This window comes from Heterodontus francisci, chromosome 25 (assembly GCF_036365525.1).
Source record: "Heterodontus francisci isolate sHetFra1 chromosome 25, sHetFra1.hap1, whole genome shotgun sequence".
NCBI classification, from domain to species: domain Eukaryota; kingdom Metazoa; phylum Chordata; class Chondrichthyes; order Heterodontiformes; family Heterodontidae; genus Heterodontus; species Heterodontus francisci.
The window spans coordinates 56,735,154-56,749,542 of record NC_090395.1 but is presented as its reverse complement, the minus strand read 5'-3'; positions in this window follow the sequence as shown (position 1 = coordinate 56,749,542).

Here is a 14,389-nt window from a genome sequence, read left to right as displayed (position 1 = left end):
AACAGTTAATCTTAGATTCATTTCGCAAGACTTATTGTTATTGTACAGAACAACACTACACTCATGCAGTATTCCTTGTGTTGGGGCCTCTGACCGACTTAAAACTGGCTTATGTACTGGTGTAATTGTTATTAAATTAGGTATATAGACCTTGCATTTAATTATTTTCACTTTCTATTTACCTTGACTGTAATGACCCACCACAGTTAGTAATCATGACTGGCTGAACCCATTACTAAACTATGGATAGCTTGTAAGCTTGAGCAACTATTTGGAGACCTCCATGTATCCAACTCCCCCCTTCCTCTTATTAGCAAATGGATAGTCCCCAAAGAAGTAGAAGGAAGCAAAATACACTCATTCAAAAAAAAAAATCAGGGGTCACTAACACAGCTAGAGATAATCATACGTCCAGGAAAGACTTCCAATCATATTTGCCCATTTCTCCACTTCTCTCTAAGGATTAGATTAGAGATACAGCACTGAAACAGGCCCTTCGGCCCACCGAGTCTGTGCCGAACATCAACCACCCATTTACACTAATCCTACACTAATCCCATATTCCTACCAAACATCCCCACCTGTCCCTATATTTCCCTACCACCTACCTATACTAGTGACAATTTATAATGGCCAATTTACCTATCAACCTGCAAGTCTTTTGGCTTGTGGGAGGAAACCGGAGCACCCGGAGAAAACCCACGCAGACACAGGGAGAACTTGCAAACTCCACACAGGCAGTACCCGGAATCGAACCCGGGTCCCTGGAGCTGTGAGGCTGCAGTGCTAACCACTGCGCCACTGTGCCGCCCACAGGATACTGTGGCATTATTAAAATCCTTTCACCAGAAACACTCCTATCTCATTCGTCTCCACAACATTGAAGTTTCAGCTTTATTTCTTAGTCTGTTCTTAAATTCAAGAGTGAAGATTGTCTTCAAGACCTGGAAGTTTATTTTTCAGTTGACCAGTACAAATCATTTTATATACAACTTCACTTTGAACAGGTGCCAACTGTGCATTGAACAAGGAGAACAGTAAGCTGGAGATTGCTCGTTATATAGTACAATATTTTAGTTAGTATTTAGTCCCTTCAGATGGTTGGATAGTGAAGAGGTGACATGCTTTTTGCACCAGTTGGTCTTGAACATAAAATCCTTTAACAACTCCATTAACCATAACCTTTCAACAAGGATAATATAAAAGTACCTAAAGAAATTACTGACTAAAGTAGACTACTGTATTGCTTTACTTGTTCCAGTCTGTCAGGACTTTAAGTGACTTCTATGATTCCACTTACTCTTCAAACGCAGGTTTGATTTCCAGCATCTCCATTACTGCAGAATCATCATTGTTGTATATCATTGAGTGGCAGTCTGGCTGAGACACTTAAGTCTCAGCTTGTTGCATTGCATTCTTCTACTAGTCATTCTCTCAGAACTTCTGTAATTTAAGGTTTCCTCTATCTTATTTAATGAATTTAAGGGGAACAGATAGGGTAGATTGGGAGAAACTACTTCAGCTAGATGAGGTGTCTAGGACTGGGCGTGTGGTCAAAAGACAGAGCCAGACCTCTCAGAATTGAAATTAGGAAACACTTCTTCACACAAAGGGTGGTATAAGTTTGGAACTCTCTTTCTCAAACGGCAATTGGTGCTAGATCAACTGTAAACTTTAAAATTGAAATTGATAGATTTTTGTTATCCAAAGATGTTAAGGAACCACAACCCCACAAACCACGAGATATCTACACTCAACTAATTCTGGTCTCGTGAGCATCCCCAATTTTAATTACTCCACCATTGATGGCCATGCCTTCAGCTGCCTAGGCCTTAAGCACTGGAATTCCCTCCCCAAAACCCTGACTCTGTACCTTTCTTCTTTGGAGATACTCTTTAAAACATACCTCTTTGACCAAGCTTTTGGGCATCTGCCCTAATGGGACACGTTATTACATCAAAGATGCTACATAAATATGTTGTTGTTGATAGAGGAAAAAAGTGGGCATATAGGGCTGCCTTTTACCAAGTCCTCAATGTCATGATCCATGGCAGTGGGGAGGGAGGGGGGTCTGAAGATGGGTCTGGATGAGGCCTGCCACGGACCTCAATGCCAGGAGGGCCGGGCTCGATCCTCCTGGTGGCGACGAGGCTCCGTGGCGGCTCCCCCACCCTGGGCGACGGGAGCTCAATTAAAATAGTCAAATGAGTAAAATTAATTTATCTAGACTTACCTCCAATCTTGAGGACGCGCCGCGATCTTTGGCTCGGTGGCTGGTACTCCTGCGCTTTCAACTCCCCTTCAGGGGAAAATCAGCGTGACACTGGTGTGGAGTGGGGAGGAGGTAAGATTTTCTGTGCGGGGTGGGGGGGAGGTGTGGAATGGGGTCAAATGCATGTAATGGGTGGAGGGGATGGTGGGATGGTGGGAAGGATTGAACTTCAAACTTTGTGCAGTTTGGGTGGGGCAAGGTCAGATGTAAAAGGTAAGTGTTTTGGGGGGAGAAGGGCAAATAGGCAATGTAATCTTTATTGGGGGTCTGGAAAGGGGCATAAGGAATTTATTTATTTCATTTTGGGGGTATGTGTTTAAAAATTTAAATTTGGCGGCAGGGCTGTCTGCCCTTTAAAAATGCGCACAGACAGCTGACGCCATTGCCAGGGACGAACAGCCTGCCCCCTCCATGTGATTGGTGGGGGGGGTGGAGCCGCCCCAGCTACTTAAATGAGCCGCCGTGCTTAAGATTGCGACAGCTCTTTGACGCACAGCCGGCCATTTTTTGATAGGTCATGGAGTTATGTCATAGATCAACATGATCTCATTGAATGGCAGAACAGGCTCCAGAGGCTAATTGTCCTACTCCTGTTCCTATGTTACTATGTTCCTATTAATTAATTTTTTATAGCTTTTAAATGTAACAGAACCTGTAAGATTGGAAACGAGAGCATTGTTAAAACCAGATTTGCGTCCCTGATAAAGGATAATACAAATACCAAGCCAGAGGAATTTAAGATTGTTCATAATTAGATTATTATAGCTTGAATATCACATTTACAGATTCAGTGATTGAAATAATCTGACGTGGAGAACATATTTTTCTCTGCACTGGTATAGCAGTATTGTAACCATTCTTTATAAATGTGTTTAGGGTTTTGTTGCACATAAGGGCTGATTTTGCAAGCTTTTTCTGGGAGCATTGAGTATACAATCGTGCAAAACCAATTCAATGGTGCTGATTTTTGGGCCAAATCACTGTTATTGAGGAGTTCTGGCCTGAAAATGGAATCCATTAATACCTTGTTAATGCCACTGCACTGGCCAGCACCCTGTTTAAATGGACATATGGTTGTGTGGCCAAAGCATCTGCCTGTTTCAGGTGGTATGACCTTTTAATATGCAAATAACATTCCCATGGTGTGCATAGCACCCAGATTGCCATTTTGGGAGATCAGCTTTACTGGCAGTACAGCAGATAATGACCACTCTTCTTTTCTGCCACCAATTGACTCTGGTTTTCTTAAAAACTGCTCACAGAATCTGGACATCTCTCACCTTCCAAGCAGAACCCAGGCTCTCCGACATAGCATCCGTGAACTTCTGAAACCCTGCTTGCAGGCGCCAAATCAATCTGACCTCCATCACAGCGCACAGACCCCTTGTCTTCTCCGCAGACTCCTGACATCTCCACTTGCACTGCTAAAGCTGCAACAGAAGCAGCATGAGTCTCATCACCAAGCCATATTTCAGACTCTCATCACTAAATCCTACCTCAGGCTTTCCCCCTGCTCCTCAGTCACCTTGACCCTTCTTGGAATATACTCTCCAAACCATTCCCAACTCCCAAGACACGTATCTTTAATCAAGCTTTCAGTTACCTTTCCCAAACTTTCTGCAAAGACTTGGCACCAATTCCTTTTCTCCTCAACGATGTACCTTTGGGATGTCTTTCTACATTAATCACAGTATGTAAAATGCCAGTCATATAAAATGTTCTTGCAGCTTCTCTGAAAGGGTTCTGCTAATTTATGCAGAGTGGATGGCAGTTTTGGTTGGACCCACCAACAACTAAGTTAAGACCGCCCAAATGACCTAGGGAATGATCTTCATCCCTTCAATCATTGAAATACTTTTCGAAACTGTGCATGTGCATGAATTAGTTGGGGACAGGATCAGCGTCTGCTATGATACTCCTCATGGTACTAAGTGCTGACACCATCGCCCATGCTCCACTATTAAAAATATAGACTGGTAAGAGGGTAGCTGGCAACTCCTGGAACTGCACTCTGATACGGGTTAGTACATTCAGAAGAAGGGAGAGGACTGAAGAGAAATTGAAAACAAAATTGCAGGAACTATGTCTGCTGATCACAAAGCAATTTATATGAGTAAACAAAGGGTTTAAAATTCAGTTATGAGAGTAGTGCATTTACCATTAAGTCATCCTCTGTTCTCACATCATGTGACTCCCAAACTGAACTTTTAACGAGCAATATCAATACAGAAAAGCCATCATCCTGAAGGTCGGTGTGGAAAACATTAATAAGAAATGGTGTGTGTGTGTTTTGTGCTTCGTTCACACTCTCCTGTGGATTACTCAATGCTCCAGTCCCTGTCACCACTTTGCTTGGCAGGTGTGAAATATTAATTGCATCACTGGAGAGTAGCTGACTTTGTCATGTCTGACCATAGTCATACTCCTTAGTAAATATAATTATACGGGTTCTGTTCTTTAATCAGCACTCACGAGCTGATTAATTAGAAACAGAGGGTTCCTCTTTGCAAAGGTATTTTGCTAATTGCGAGAGAAAAAGGAATGAATTCATCATGTTTTTTGTTTTCGTTCCACCCCATCTCTTGCAGACATACAACTGCATCGTGATGCATGTCCCAGCTGACAGCAGCAGATGCTCATAAAAGGGAGATGAAGTGATTCACTGAGGCATCAAATTCAAAGTTTCAGCAACTTTTGAAGTCTGGCATTTTCAAGTTTTAATGGAATCATTAACAGTATTCTTTTATCTAATTAGTTATGATTTTGTTTCAATATTCCTCATTCTACCCACCCTCCCCTCATTTCCATGTTAGACATTTTTAGATTTAGATTTAGAGATACAGCACTGAAACAGGCCCTTCGGCCCACCGAGTCTGTGCCGACCATCAACCACCCATTTATACTAATCCTACACTAATCCCATATTCCTACCACATCCCCACCTGTCCCTATATTTCCCTACCACCTACCTATACTAGGGGCAATTTATAATGGCCAATTAACCTATCAACCTGCAAGTCTTTGGCATGTGGGAGGAAACCGGAGCACCCGGAGGAAACCCACGCAGACACAGGGAGAACTTGCAAACTCCACATAGGCAGTACCCAGAATTGAACCCGGGTCGCTGGAGCTGTGAGGCTGCAGTGCTAACCACTGCGCCACTGTGCCGCCCCAATAATTCAGTCAAATTGCTTTTGTTCGTGTTATAAAGAGAAGCTGTTGACTACATATTTTTATAGCACTATCTATTTGCTGGGAACTTAACCCAACAGCTGTGTACATTATTTAAAGATACCAGCCTTTTCAAGATAATTAATTTTAAATACATGTAAAGATAAAAGTGTGAAACAACAGCTTTGTTATTTTTTTCTCTAAGACATTACAACTCACAACATTATATATGTTGGCTGGTACTTTTTCAAATTGTTTAAAGAATCAAAGAATTTACAGGATAAAGAGCAAAAGAAGCTGGAATGGAGTCAGGTCACAGACAGGCATAAATGCATCAATAGATGACATATCATAGAAGCAAAGTCTCCAACTTTAGTTCCACAATGCACTGGGAGTAGGGTGGTGGGTTCCAATAGTATGCGAAACCCAGAAGTGAATCAGTGACTTTTTCACTCAGCCACCACATGCTAGTTTTATTTCTGGGTTTCCTGTCCAATCAGCGACAGTGGGAATGGTGTGAACCTGCAAGGCATGATCCCAACTGCAGTGTTTAAAGGGAATCCTCTAAACATGCAATTTGAAGGAGTGTGCCTCATTTCAGTGATGTCCCTCTGGATGTGCTGCTGGAGGCTGTGAAGAGAGATACGTTCCCTAGAAACGGGTGGAAGAAGCCTACGGTGGAGGCCAAGAAGGTCTGTTTGGAGGTAGCAGAAGAAGTCAGCAGCAGGACTATGGTGCCACGCTCTTGGATTCAGTGCAGAAAATACTTTAATGATCTAACCAGGTCAGGAAAGACGAGTACAGTGGTACATTAATCTACATTCTGCTATGTGCATCACCTCAGCCCCTCACTCTGTCTTGTCAAGCCTATGCAGCACCACACTCCTCACACCCACTTACCTTGGAGGTGGCACCACTCGTTCTCTTGCTATGAACTTCCTTGCATCCCCATCTATCCAACTAGTATGCCGACTCATCTTCATCTTTATAAGGTGTCAGAGGCCTCTCCCTCATAGTCGGCCTCACCAAATGCTCTTCATCCATCGGATGAAAACTTGCCATTACAGTCACTCACATGTCTCTTCTTACCCTCCTTGCAGGTGAAGAGAGCACAGAACCACCACAGATGGTGAAATTTGAATTTAATTAATAAATCTGGAATTAAAAAGCTAGTTCAATAATGACCATGAAACCACTGTCGATTGTCGTAAAAACCCATCTGGTTCACTAATTTCCTTCAGGGAAGGAAATCTGCCGTCCTTACCTGGTCTGGCCTACATGTGAATCCAGAGCCACAGCAATGTGGTTGAATCTTAAAATGTCCTCTGAAATGGCCTAGCAAGCCACTCAGTTCAAGGGCAATTAGGAATGGGCAATAAATGGGTAGGCGGTGGTGTAGTGGTATTATCACTGGACCAGTAACCCACAAACCCAGGGTATTGATCTGGAGACATGGGTTCAAATCCCACCACAGCAGAAGGTGGAATTTGAATTTAATTAATAAATCTGGAATTAAAAATCTGGACATGAAATGGCCTAGCAAGCCACTCAGTTGTACCTAACCGCTATGAAGCCAATAAAAAGGAATGAAACCGGACGGACCACCCGACATCGACCTAAGCACTGGGCAGCACTGTGGGTGTACCTACCTCACATGGACTGCAGCGGTTCAAGAAGGCAGCTCACCACCACCTTCTCAAGGGCAATTAGGGATGGGCAATAAATGCTGGCATAGCCAGTGACACCCACATCCCGTGAATGAATTAAAAAAAATAAACTCTTGATTGTTCTGGATGTGCCCAGATTGCCATGTGTGTACGTATAGTCAATGGCGCCATGCACCTGCAGGAAACCACCCAGATTCTGTTAATTCTGAGATCGTCAATTGCAGTGTTGGCAAACAAACCATCTGATAGATGTGCGCACCTGACTATGAGATCCTGAAAATGTCTGCGACAGATATCTTGAAGGATCTGGAGGCAAAAAAAGTTGAAATGCAATAATGACTTTGACCAGCAGGCGGCAGGTCTTCCTCTAGGAGGCTGCAGATGTCTGACACATGATGTGATATCCTGAGCCTCCTGAGACACTGGTGTTCAGACATGTTAAGGAAGCTGATCCCCTGTCTGTAGTCCCCGTTTCACTAGTAGTGTTTCATGCGAGCTGCACCTCTCTGCTCATCCCCTCGGTCCTCATCTGAGGTCCAATCAAAAGCAGCATAGGTGGCTCCCATCCTTATGTGATAGAGCAAACCTCTGAAGTGTACAAAGTAAACTCTCAGCAAAAGCACTGTGAACAAACCCTTTCCCACTAGCAGGTAAGAAAGCAGCTGTGAGTACTGAGTACTTATTGGCATCTTTGCCTGAGATTGCTTCAAAGCCCCCTCAATTACCGCTGTGTACTTGCTTTGGTTTCACTGACAAGTTTCAGAAAGCCCAGCAAACCTGCACACCCGACATTAAAGTGATAACATTGTGTCAATATCACCCTAATTGAGTGATTAGCATATGGAAATTAACAACCTGCCTCTCCTGAAGGGGTTGCTTGCATGTAGCCAAACACACTGGAGTCAAATGCAGAAGACAGCAGGTTGAAGCCAGCTTCCCAATGCAGTGCCAACTTCACCAGTTTTAAGCCCCCAACCTGCAACCAAACCCAGGTGCTCTTCCACATTAAATTCAGCCCATAGAATTGGAGAATAGTACAGCACAGGTGGTGACAAATTGGCCCATCAAGTCTGCACTGGTTCTTTTGAAAAGCAATCTAGTTAGTCCCCCTCCCCCACTCTTTCCCCATATCACCACAACTTTTTCTCCTTCAAGTATTTATCCAATTCCCTTCTCAAGGCTACTATTGAATCTGTGTCTACCACCCTATCAGATAATGCATTCCAAATCCTAACCACTTGTTGCGTAAAATGGTTTTTCCTCCTGTTGCCTCTGTATTTTTTACCGATCACCTTAAATCTGTGTTGCGAATTACAACAGGAGTCATCCTGATTGGGCACTTTAACTTTGGCAGAAGCCTGAACCTGGACATAAAATGTCTCATTATTTGGAAGAGGTGCAGGTGAGTTATCCAAGGAACCCTGGCCAATATTTATCCCTCATCCAACATCATTAAAAAACAGATTACCTGGTGATTATCACAATACTGTTGGTGGGACCTTGCTCTGTGCAAACTGACTGTCGCATTTCCTACATTACACCAGTGACTTGAAAAGTACTTCATTTTGGCTTTGGGATGTCCTAGGGTCATGAAAGGTGCTATGCAAATGCAAGTCTTTTTTTGTTGGTCCATTTTTGACCATTTGCTCATGTGTGATGACCACTATACATATTAACGATGACATTTCTGCTGGAAGAAAGCTTAGTTTTCATGGTGGCCATTTTGACATACCTTCACCCATTCTATAACCTTGCCTGGTCACTTGAAAAAACTATTCAAACAAAACCCTCTCAACCTACAAAAAATTACAATAAATAATAAAAAGAAAAAAATACTGGAAATGCAAAGCAGATACGTCAGCATCTGATATTGAATGAGAACCTGTTTTTTTCTCCAAGATGTTGATTCACCTCCTTTGTGTTGCCAGCATTTTCTATTTTTCTTTCTGATTTACAGATGATATATGTGTAAGGGATGGAGAGGCATCCCTCAAAAAAGTGACAGCCCATCAGTTTCCCTAGATGACAGTGCATGCTATTGATGTAATATTGATGGGCATAAAGGAACAGCCTTCCAGTATAGATCCTTTGCCTGATGTGCACTAGTCTTCACTGTGGTACAAAAATACAAAAGGTAATAAAAAATAAAGTTCAAATACAGATGTCACGGCCATGTGGGGAGATGTGGATGGTTCCCACTGTTCAATTCCCACCTGACCGCAGAAAGTGTGTTTTGTTATTAGGGTTTAACCCCTTGGTGTTTTATTTGTTAAATAAACAGACAGCAATGGGTTTTCTTGTAGGTTTAAAACAAAAAATCAATTATTTATTGATCAATACGCCTTATCTTGAAATGGTTGCAACTGCATCCACTCACACACTCGCACGTGCGCACACACACACACACACACACACACACAAAAGACAGTTAGAGGAAAAAAGGGGTTAGAGATCATAAGTGGGGGATAGGTTTTGTGGGGGGGGTGGTTCATGAATTCTCTTGGAAGTCAAGTTCTCATTGGTTAGAGGTATGAGGTGATTGTAGATTTCTCTCTTGATTGAAAGTTCAGTTGAAGTCAGTGGATAACTTATAATTCACTGCTGCATAGGTGTAGATGTTGAATTCTACAGTAGGGTGCATGCCTTCTGGTTTGCTGAAACAAAGCTTCTTGGATGCTGCTTTCTGGGGTGTCTCTCTCTAGGTTGCTTTTTAAGGTAAATCTGTGTCTCATCTCACCTCTGGATAGGAGACGCTTTGATCTCTCCCCCATGGTGATTGCACAATGGCCCAGGACATGGCTACTTCACACCTTCTTTGTTTCAGAAGAACCCATTCAATTCTGGAATATTTTAGCATGGGTCTAGGATGGATGCAATTTATACCTCTTAGCTTTGAAGACTTTCCTTTGTCCCTGTCAAACATTTGGAATATACAAACGCCAAACCCTTTTCCCTTGGTAGCCATTTTGGAGCATTGTTCACTTTTTAAAAGAAAGGTCCGTTTTTTAAAAGACAAAGTCAGTTTTTATAATTCTTCAGATTTTGTCCATACTTTCTGTATTGTCACATTTCTTGTGTGCATGACACAGACCATTTTAATTATATTTCACTGCCTCTTCGATGCACCTGTGGTATCACCTGTGGTAAAATTGGGCTTGTAGCACCCAAAGAAATCCACCAACAACTAAGCAGTAAATAGTTGATTATCCCTTTCAATAGCGCATGTGTGGGGTCCTTTCTGCTACTGAATGTTTTTTCAGCATTACAAGGCTAAGAGAGGTCGTTAGCTAGAACATTGAGCTCCAAGATGACACTGTTGGTGTCAAATCAGTGCTGTATGCTGATTCAGGTCATAATCCGCCTCTTCTGCTACTTCTGGCAGAAGTTCACTGCCCGGGCACTAATGCTTCACCACTATGGCATCTGGTGTGATTCGTCCTATAAGTGCGTTTGCATGCAATAGACACCATTTTGGAGCTCTAAGGTCACTTGTAATGCTCAAAAAAGGGGGCTGACGAGCCCAATTTCTTGCCCCTTTATGTTTTCTATTTTACTCCAAAATAGAGATTGCGAGATTTGTATTATCCAGATTGTAGAGTGCTAAACTCTGGAGACATATCAGAACTAGCTGTCATTGTACTCAGGTAGTCAAAAAATAACTTTTATCTTTATATATTTAATATAAAACAAGCATACACTTGTTCCAAAATTTAAAAAAAAATCTCTTCTTAGTGCCTTCCTATTTTAAATTTCAGTTTTATAACAAAAAAGGGAGGCACACAAAATGTTTATTGATTACACTGTTTTCCTACTACAAGACTGCCCCATGTCTGTCTGCACATTCATAACTCATACCCCTGAATCCTCCGGACTTCAGTTCAATATAAAAACTGAGAAGTGAAGTAAATAATATATTTGGGGCTGAAATTTTGGGCTCTGACAATGTCAGGAACGGAGGCAGGTGCGTCCTGAAAATGTTGAGGCTGGCCAGCATGCTGGCTTCCCAAGCCTATTCCTGATGCCTGCCCACCACAAGGCTCGTTAAGAGTCTTGTTAAAGGTTGGTATTGGAGGCTGACTTGAAAATCTGCAGTTTCCTGATGCAACGGAGTGGGGGGGTTAGGGGTGGGGTGGCGGTAGATCAACTGCCCGGAGGCAGACAGCCAGGGGCAAGTTGGGGTGCCAGTGCTCCTGACAGGCCTATAGGTCCTCCCTGCCTGCCTGGATGGGGATGCAGCCAAAGGCCACCATGTAGAGGGCACCCCCTCCACCCGCCCGCCCACCACCAACCCCCCCCCCGCCCCCTCACTCCCCCACAGTGGTGTCCTGGCTGCTTTTTCTATTTTTTATTTAAAATCTCTTCCCCAGCCGGTTGTTGATGCTAAGCCAATTTCTAAATTCAGATCTGAGATTGTTAGAGTTTTGTTAACCAAAGGTATTAAAGGATACGGTATACGGAGTTAAGTCACAAATCAGCCATAAATAGCAGAATAGGCTTGAGGCGCGAAATAACCTACACCTGTTCCTGTGTTCCAATGGTATTGTAATGAGAATTTTTTTTTCTTTCTTTCCCAGGAAGTTTGAAACAGAATCCAAGTAATTGTGTAGCCTGTAATTTTTTTTCAGACCATATTAACTAACTTATGATTAGCAAGCCATGAATGAGTAAGAAAGTTCAAAGTACAGTGTACATCCTGAATATTTTAAGTAAAGGTAGTTCATTAAATCAAAATCAATGTCCCATTAATCATTAATGAATCTCTTAAATGCTATAAGCCTATGAGAAACTCATAGTAGCTGTTGGTACCTTAATCAATCCCTCCACCACCAGTGCACAGTGGCAGCAGTGTGTGCCACCTAGAAGATGCAGTGCAGCAACTTGCTGAGCCTCCTTCGACAGTACCTTTCAAACCCGCGACCTCTACCACCTAGAAGTACAAGGGTAGCAGTTGCATGGGAACACCACCACCTACAATTTCCCCTCCAAGCAACACACCATCCTGACTTGGAATTGTATTTTAATTCTTTCACTGTCGTTGGGTCAAAATCCAGGAACTCCCTTCCTAACAGCACCGCGTGTACCTACACCACATGGACTGCAGCATTCAGGAAGGCTCCCACAAACTTCTCATGGGCAATTAGCGATAGGCAATAAATGCTGGCCTTGCCAGCGACACTCACGTCCCATGAAAGAATAAAATAAAGCAATCATTCTTACCTTCAGTCATAACATTACTAAGCAGCACATACAGAATACCAAGCCAGGCAGGTATCTATACACAGTCTGGTCACATAAAGATGGATAACATTGCACATGTCAAGAGGGACTCTTGTTTGATTTGATGAGGATCAGGTATTTTTCTTGCAGTTTATTATTTTTATCCAGGGTTCACAGTTATAAATTTTCATAGACCAGAAAGGAGTAACGCTGTAACTTATCCAAAAGGGGAACTTCCAATGCAGCTTTTCAAATGAACTCCTTTTAGTTTGAAAAAGATATTTAATTCCAGAGTAGAAACACACAAATGACTGGGAGGTACAATGCATCAGTGTCCTGCTGCTATTAATTATTGAGTTATTACTGGGACAAGTGGATTGTTATTGCTCAAATCCTTATGCAAACTTGAGGTATTCAGGTAGCACCCAGGGCTGTGTGTGGAAGTATAGAAAGCCACAGGTCGTATCAGTGGATGTCTCATCCCAACACATCACCTGTCCTGCTTATTGTTGATCATTACATGTACCTGCTTCTAGGTTTGCTCAGTGCCCTTTAAACTGATTAAAATTTATACTTTTCTCATCAAAACTGCACACAGGATTCAATAGCTTTCAACTTCAAAATAGAAACGCTTCCTTACTACATTCTGAATGTCAAAGGCAAAATGCAATTTCCGTCAACAGGAGATATGATGATATATTGAGACGAGAACTATAGTTTTTTTTTGCATTTTTGAAAAAATTCAGTAATAGATGAACATTTTTCCCAGCCTAGCTGAAAACACAATTTGGTATGATGATCCACATTTCCCTAATTCAGTGAAGCTTTTTGAACAAACTTCATGAAGTCTTTTTTTAAAAAATCCTTTTACTGCAGCAAATGCTAACATTATCATTTCCGATTTTGCAAGTCTTTGACTGTTTTTACTGCTTTATTTCTAGAATTTTACCACCAAAAACACAAGAAAATATACAAGGGATTGCCAAATAAATGGAACAGTCACAGTGTACTATGTAATATTTAACATTGGGGACTGTGACACGTTTATAGACACAGTAAAGGAGTTGCTGTCATTACAATGCCATGCACATGGGATGGGAAGGATAGGAGATATTGAGGTGGAGCAGCTGAATAATGGTGCTGTTATGTGGGGACTGAGCAGATATCTTGCAGCGCCAACGTCAAGCGGAATTAAAAACAAGAAATGCTGGAAATGCTCAACAGGTCTGGCAACATCTGTGGAGCAAGAAGCAGAGTTAACATTTCAGGTCAGTGACCCTTCATCAGAACTCAAGTGGAAGCCTTGGGAAGGGCAGTGTCAAGCAGTCCAAGTTATCTGTGGGAGGACAGGTGCACCAACATCAGTGTTCTGTTACAAGCAGGCTATGATTATCCACCATCAGCTTTGCTGTGTTGGTCATATAGTTCGGATGTCAGATACCAGGTTCCCAAAGCAGGTCTTCTTCTCCCAGCTCAGTCAGGGCAGATGCAACCAAGGAGGAAAAAAGGAACGCTTCAAGGATGTACTAAAAGCCAACATGGAGAAATGCAACATTGACATCAACTCCTGGGAGACCATTGCCCTGGACCAAACCAGATGGAGGCAGAGGCTGGGGGAAGGATCCCAGCATTTTGAGACTCAACAACAACAAAATGAAGAGGAAAAGCGAGAGCAGCAGAAAGAACAAGCCATGACCCAAACTAATATTACACGACCTGACATCCCACATGACAACAAATGCCCTGCATGCCATAAAGTCTGTAGATCCCGAACCGGCCTTATCAGCCGGTTCTTCAGACTCACGGAAGACAATCATTCTCGCCTGTGAGGGATAGCCAATAATAATCTGTGGGCCATCTCACAGTGGGAGCTGATAAACCCTTAAAGATTGTAGGGGGGGAAAGGAGAGTGTAGGGGGAAGCTTTCAGTTTGAAGGTAAGAGGTACCTTTATTATCTAGTTATTAAGGCCTAGAAATTTGGATGCAGTGTCTGTTTATTAGCACTAAATGGCCTTTTAAACCTCCAATATGGCAGATAGGACGCACATGCTCCTTATAAGC